The sequence below is a fragment of the Talpa occidentalis genome, unplaced genomic scaffold, assembly GCF_014898055.3.
Source record: "Talpa occidentalis isolate TD23 unplaced genomic scaffold, MPIMG_talOcc4v2.1 talOcc4.16, whole genome shotgun sequence".
In the NCBI taxonomy this organism is placed as follows: domain Eukaryota; kingdom Metazoa; phylum Chordata; class Mammalia; order Eulipotyphla; family Talpidae; genus Talpa; species Talpa occidentalis.
The window spans coordinates 407,808-414,806 of record NW_023601653.1 but is presented as its reverse complement, the minus strand read 5'-3'; positions in this window follow the sequence as shown (position 1 = coordinate 414,806).

The window sequence follows — 6,999 nt, the reverse complement described above, 5'->3', positions numbered from 1 at the left end:
TTCAGCCACTACAAATACTTCCCCTTCCGTCTAATCTCCTGCACCAGCTTCATGGCCTGCCGGTTCCTCATTTATGACTCAAACAAGCCCTTGGCACAGCTTGGCGTGAGAGGCGCGGAGCTCTCTTTGTTGGGGATCATGCTCAGACAACCCCTTGCCCCCGCCTCCTCCCCGGACTTCTCTGTGGTCTCCCCGTCTGCTCGGGATTAAATGATGCCCCACCCCGGGGTTGTTCATGCCCAAACCTCAGGACCTGTGAAGGGGCCCTTCTTGGAAACAGGGTCCTGACAGAGGATGGGGTTGAGGGGAGCCCATGGGGGCCCTAATCTGGACCCTGTGGTCTACACAAGCACAGGGAAATGCGGGTGCACCCAGCAGAGGCCACGTGGCACCTGTGGCAGAGGCTGGAGACTGCAGAGCCAGCCTGGACCCCAGGAGGACGCCCCCAGGCCGGCGGGCAGCCAGGACTCCTGCAGCTTCCCGAGGGGGCGGCCCTGCGCACCTGACCTCGGCCTCCGGCCCCCGCCCCGCACTGTGAGTGTCCACCCGTGACCGCGAGGCCACAGATGCTGCACGGGCGGCTGGAGGATCTTGACGTCAGAGATGCTGGCCTTCGGGGAAGGCATTAATAAACTAGGCCTCGCCGAAACCAAAACATTAAAAGGAGTTTGCTTTGCAGAAGATGCTGAGGGACGAGCCATCCACAGGCAGGACACACTCGCGGCACCGTGCTTGTCCAAGGCTGTGGCCGGCCTCGGGCACCGGCAGAAGACGGAAGGTGGGGTCAGGCCACGGGACTCCTTGTCTGAACGAGCTGCAGCCCCGCTGCCTTGTGGGGGTGGGTCCCCGGAAGTGAAGGCCAGCCAGGCCCACGTGGGCACCTTGTCTGTAGCATCTGGCCTGGGGGAGGGCCGGCTGGGCCACCAGGTGGCCCCAGCAAGGGAAGCCCCAGGAGCCCAGGCCACCCTGCTGGCGAGACGGCACAGCACCACTGGGGAGCCCACATCCTGACCACAGACCCGGAGATCGCTCGCTAACAGGGGGACTGCAGAGCAGGCCTGGGCGGGTAAGAGGGTCGTGGGAGGCGGTGGTCTCCCGGGAGCCGCGCCAGACGGGCCAGCCCGGCAGGGCCAGGCAGAGCAGCCTGCAGTAGGGCCGCAGTGTGCAGGAGGAGGGGGCTCAGCAGGGGAGTAGGGGCAGGACAGGACACAGCCAGCAGGCCTGTCCACAGGCCCGTCCACATGCAGGGCAGCATGTGTTCAGGCACCCCTCGGGCTGTTGGCTGCTCAGATCGCACAGAATGGCAGTCCTGCTTCCGGTCAGGGCAGGGCTTTAAACGCTGTGAACACATCCCCGGCACTGTGGATGTGGGTCAGCCCAATCCCCTTATGCTCCTAACCCTCAAGCTGCACCAACTTTGGGAACTTAGAGGGAACCAGCTGCCCGGGCTGGGGCTTCCTGCAAGCCAGTCACACCTGCTCCCACGGGCACGCCTCGGCCTGGCCCACTCACTCACACCATGGGCTCCCTGGGGTCTGGCTCCAGCTGGCAGTGGCAGCAATGGGCCCTGTGCAGGGCCAATGTCACAGGCTGCTTTATCTTCTTCCTTCCTCCCAAGCCAGGGCCCCATCCGAGGAGCCCCCGGCCCCTCGCTTGCCCTCCCGCACGCTGGCACAGCCTCCGCCAGGACCCCTGGCCCTGGTGCCGTGGCCTTCTCCCTCCCGGGCACCCGTACCCTGGCCAGTGCCTACCCGAGGTTCTCCCTGGCACTTCGTATAAACCTCTCCAGCCCAGAGCAGGTAGGGACGGGGCTCCCTCAGCTCTGACTGCGCCTGAGGGCCTCATGCTAGGGAGGCACCACCAGGCTTCTCCCAGGGCTTCTCCCAAGAAGCCCGTCTGTCCAGGCACCTCACGGTGCTGCCCTAGCATCGCGGGGCCGAACACGCCACCCTCAGCCGCTCCCGTGACCTCACCTTCTGGCTTCTCCCCACCTGCGCTCTAGGAAGTGGACAAGGTGGTTCCACCCTGGAGCCTTTGCCAGGGAGATCCTGGCACCCTGGAGGCGGCGCCACCTTCTCCCTTCTCCCTCACCCAGAGGAGGGGGCCAGCCTCCAGGGCCGCCTGCCCTGCTGTCAGCCAGGATCCCGCCCGGCTTCCATCATGGACGCCCTGGGAACAGGAGCCTGCACCCAAGTTCGGCCTGCCCTTCCTGTGGGAGGCAGGGTGGCCCCAGTGGCCCCTGCCATGCCAGGCTGTGAGTTCCAGGGCTCAGAGTAGGCTGTGCAGAGGGGCTAAGCACAGGCGTAGGCCCTGGAGAAGGAAGGGCCAGGAGGCCTCACACCATACAGCCCAGCCCTGCCCTGCACGCACCTGGAGAAAATGCCTCCAGGCAGTGGTCAGGGCACTTCCCAGGTCCCCTGAGGGGGTAGGGGACCTGCGCTCTGGTCCCCAGGTGCAGGCTGGAGGAGTCCTGGGGAGGGCAGCGCTGGAGACCCCTGGATGGGCCCTGGGCAGAGCTGGCCCCTGGGTGGGGGCACTGGGTGGAAGCGGGGTGGTGGGCGCAGGGATGGTACCCGGCGGTTGGGGATATTTGGGCCGGTGGGGCAGCCCTGGTCCGTGGACTGGGAAGGTGGGCAGCAGGTGCGAGAGCTGTGGCCCCGAGGGGCCCTTCCTCCCAGCTCCAGGGTCTGTGATCATCTGGCCAGGGCTTCAACCCCGTTTCCGGTGCCCGTGCCCTCCCACCTCACCCCCCAGCCCGGGAGTCCTGGAGTGTGGGTCCTGGAGTGCCTCTGCGGGTCAGGGAGGGGTTTCACGCTGCCCCGCGCTGCCAGGTGCAGGAGGGCAGGGTCAGTGCCCTGGGCCCAGAAGCCGCCCCCGTCCGGAATCCTGCCTGACCAGCGAGCACAGTGCCGGCCGCGGCGGGCTCCGTCCCAGGCTCTGCGAGGCGGGAGGGGCTGGCCCCCTCGGGCAGGCGCAGGACCCCAGTGCGGGGCGGAGGCCCCGGAAGAGCATTTGGCGGAGGGAACAGCCCGTGCGAGGCCCTGAGCGGCCGCGGGGGACAGTGGGGCGCCAAGCCCACGAGGACGCGAGTGCACGGGCGCGCGGGGGTGTCGGGGTGGCCGCGGGGGCTGCCCGGCGCCGGCTGTCCCGGGCCGGAGCGCCGATCTCGGACGGGGCTTCGGGGGCGCGGGGCACCTAAAGCCGCGGCCCGCGTGGGGCTGCTTTCGCCCTCGCGCGCCCCCGCGCCCGGGCGCCGGAAGCGAGGCCACCCCCACCCCGCGACGGGCGGGCGCCGCGGCGGCGCAGGGGCGCGGGGAGCCGCCGGCCGGGGCCCCGCGACGCCCGTCTGGGCCAGCGGCGGGCGGGCGGCCGGCGGCTCCCGGAGCACAGCGTCTGCCGGGGGAGAACGAAGGCCCGAGCGAAAGTGCGGGTCGTGTTGCCGCAGCGGAGGCCGCAGTCCGGGCCGGGGTCCGGCGCCGCAGGGGCCCGGGCCCGGACCCGCCCAGCGCCGCCGCCGGCCCCCCCGCGGCGGCACCTGCTCCCGCGCCCGCGCCCGCACCCGCGGCCGGCAGCCCGGAGGCGGGGGCGGGGGGCGGGCCTGCACGGAACTGCGCCTGCGCGGCCGCGCGCGCCGACCGCGCGCCTGCGCGGTCCCCCCGGAGTCCCGCGGGGGCGGGTCGGCGCCTGCGCGGTCTTCCCGGAACCGCGCGGAGGCGGGGCCGACGCGTGGGGCCTGCGCCGGCGCGGTAGGCCCGGCCGGCCTAGGGGCGGGGCGCGCGCGCGCTGTGCGCCTGCGCGCGCCGGCCCCGCCCCGCCCCGCCCCGCGCGCGCGGGGCCCTGGGAGGGGCGCAGCGTCCGGCGGCGTCGCGGGCGGGCGGCGGCGGGCGGCGGGCGGGGCGCGGGGGCAGACAAAGCCCGGCTAATGAATGGAGGCGCGTCCGCCCGCGCCGCGCGTCGTCCGCAGCCGGCGGGAGCCGCGCCGAGGTGAGCGCGCGGCGGGCGGGCGGGCGGCCGCGGCCCGGTCGTGCTGCGGCGCCGTCGGGCGGGCGGCGGGCGGGCGGCGGGGCCGGCGCCGGGGCGGCTCCCGCGGCGGCCGGGGCGGGGGCGGGGCCGGGGTCAGGGGCGGGTCGGCGGCCGAGGTCGCCGTCGGGGCCGGGCGCGGGGGGCGCGGCTGGCGGCGCGGGGGGGCCGGGCCGGGCCGGGCCGGGCGGGGCTCGGGGTCCCGCGGCCCGGCGGGGCCGCCCGGGCGGGAGCGGAGGCGCGGCGCACCCACGCGGAGGCCGCGCGGCCCGGTTCCGGCGCGGGCGGGCGGGTCAGGTGCGCGGGCCGCGCGCGGTGACAGGTGAGGCCCCTCCCGGGCGCTCCGCCGGCGTTTCCAGGACGCGGCCCGCGCGTGCCTGCCGGGGTCCCGCCTGCCGGGGTCCCGCCTGCCGGGGTCCCGCGTGCTGGGTCCGCGCCGGCGGGCGCGTGGACGGGCGCGTGGACGGGCGGCCGCCTCCAGACCCAGGTGCGCCCCGCCCGCCGCCGTGGCCCTTCGTGCGCCCGGCGGGACCCCGCCAGCCCTGGCCCAGACTCGCGGGCGGTCGGGCCCGGAGGGGACCCACCCGCGCCCAGGAGCGGCGCCCCAGTCTTGAGGGTAGAGGCCGGCGGCTCCCGGCCGTCCAGGGGGAGCCTGGAGGGGCCGTGGAGGTTTTGTCAAAAGGTGGATGAAGAGGCTGAGCGCCGAGTGGGCTCGCCGGGAAGAGCACCCCGCTTCCCGGCTCAGGGGTGCGCCCCCTTCCTCTCCTCTGCTGGGATCGCGGCGTCTCTGGCAGGTCTTCCCGCCCTGAGCTGCGCGGAGCTGCCTTTGTGGGGCGCTGGGACCTGCATCCTCCCGAGGCCCTCGCCGCTGTCCACCACTTTGCCGTTTGATGCCCCTGCCCCGGAGAGGTTTGGGGTGACTCAGGGTGCGTGAACGCCATTCTTGACACCCCGGAGAAGGCCCGCGTGGATGCCCAGTGGGGTCTGCGGGCCCGAGGGGCGTTCACCTTTCAAGGCAACCCATGTCCGCTTCAGACCCCGTGGGCCCGGGGCCTGCACTGGTCCCGCCGCCTCCCTTGGTAGGGGGTGTCCTCGCATGCCGGGGTGGGGCCGGCAGCACGCGCTTCCTCCAGGCTCAGCACAGGCTCAGCACCCTCAGCCGCCCGTGTCCTTCTGTCACGTCACCGCTGGAGTCTTGGGCTAGGTGCCTCCTCTGCTCCACTTTCGGGGAGCAGGACGCGGGGAGATGGGCAGCCTGGCCCCTCCCCAGGGCACTGAGTCTGCTATGGGTCCTCCTGGGTGGGGATGAGAATGAGCAAGGAGACTGCCCGTGGGCACTCGGGGGGCGCCAGGGAGGGGCTCCCCAAAGACCCGTTAGAGAGGCACTGAGCAGGTGGGGCCCATGGGGGCTGCCCCCCTCAAGTTGTGCCCTGGGTGACACCACCCCCCTCCTCAGCGTGGGCCTCTGGGAGCTGACCCTGCGGGCACAGGGTGGGCTTTGCTGTCCGTCAGCCCTGCAAGGCTGGTGTCCTCTCAGGGCTGCGGTGGAAGGACCCGGTGGGAGGGGTGTCGGCTCCTCTGCGCCCCCTTGCAGCGCACTCGTCCCCGTCCTCAGCATTGTCGTCCCTGGGCTCCTCGGAGCACGTTGCCCAGGTCATGGCGTCCATCTCCTCCTCTCCCGCCGTGTTCTTGGCTCTGCTGAGATGGGGCGATGGCCCGGGGTCACCTCGTGGCCATGCCCCAGCGCCCTGAGGCCGCCGCTCCTGGGAGTGGCTCAGCAAACCTGGGTCTTGCTGGACGGTGGCCCGCATGGCTCTGCGGGGAGGCCTGTGTCTCTGGCGCTCACGTGAGAGGAGGTCAGGCCGGCTTCCAGACGTGGGCCATGGGCCCCGTGCGCCTGACACCTGGAGCGATGCCCTGGCGGGCGCGCTCTACTCCCCAGCCCCGAGTGGCTGTCACGCTGCCCTTCCGCTTCGTCTGTCCCTGTGTCCCGAGTGGACAAAGGAGCCATCCTCCCTCTGCTTGGCCCGTCCGCCACGCGCCGTTTGTCCGCACGCCCGGCCCTCTGTGGAGGGGCCGCGTGGCCGCGGGTTGGCCGTTGTCCCCGCAGCCGAGGCTTGGTCCTCCCCCCCGGCACGAGGCCCGCAGTCCTCTGCTGCTGAGTGTGCCCCCCGAGCTTTGCCGGTCTCTGTCTGCCCGCCGAGTGTCAGGAGACTGGGTGGTTTCTAGCCTGACGGCCGCGGCGGCACCCACCAAACACCGTGTCCACGGGGCCCGCGGCCGCACGCCGAGCGTTCTTGCTGACAAACGGCCCAACTGCCCTCCGGGGCGGCCGCAGTCCCTGGCACCGCCGACAGCGCGAGCGACCAGAGCACGTGCCCAGAGGCGTCCAAGTCTCCCCCGTTTTGGGTGCACTTTTGGGCATGGGGCTCATGAGTGGGCACCGCCGCCCTCCCTGTGGCCGCCGCGGCTCCCGGCACCATGCGGTGGGGACGGGCTCAGCCGCGCTCCGACTCCTTGGCCCCAGCACCCCCCGCATCCGTGCATTCCCTGCCCGGGCCCGGCCTGGCTGGACACCTGTGGGGTCCGCGTGGGGCCCGGCCTCATCTTTTCTCGGGGTTCTCAGCTGCCTGAGGCTCTCGTGGCGTTTTTTCATGCTCTTTGCTGAGGATCCGCTTTGCCTGCATGGGTCCGGCTGGCGTCCACTCACTTCCTGGCGCAGCCGGCGGCTTCCGTCAGAGCAGGCCCTTCGCACACCGTGTCCCCCTCGCACGTGCGTCCTGTGCAGAAGACACACATGGGGCCTCCCTGGGGTACGGGGGGTCAGGCTCAGTGCTGTCAAGCTCTCTCCAGCCGCTGCGGCTTGAGCTCGATCCCGGCCAGGGAGCGATCCACAGTGCCCGGCAGGCCCCTCCTGACTCCCGCTGCCCCCTCAGCCGTGTGTCTCAGTGGACCCACCTGCTCTGCTCCCCGCTCTGT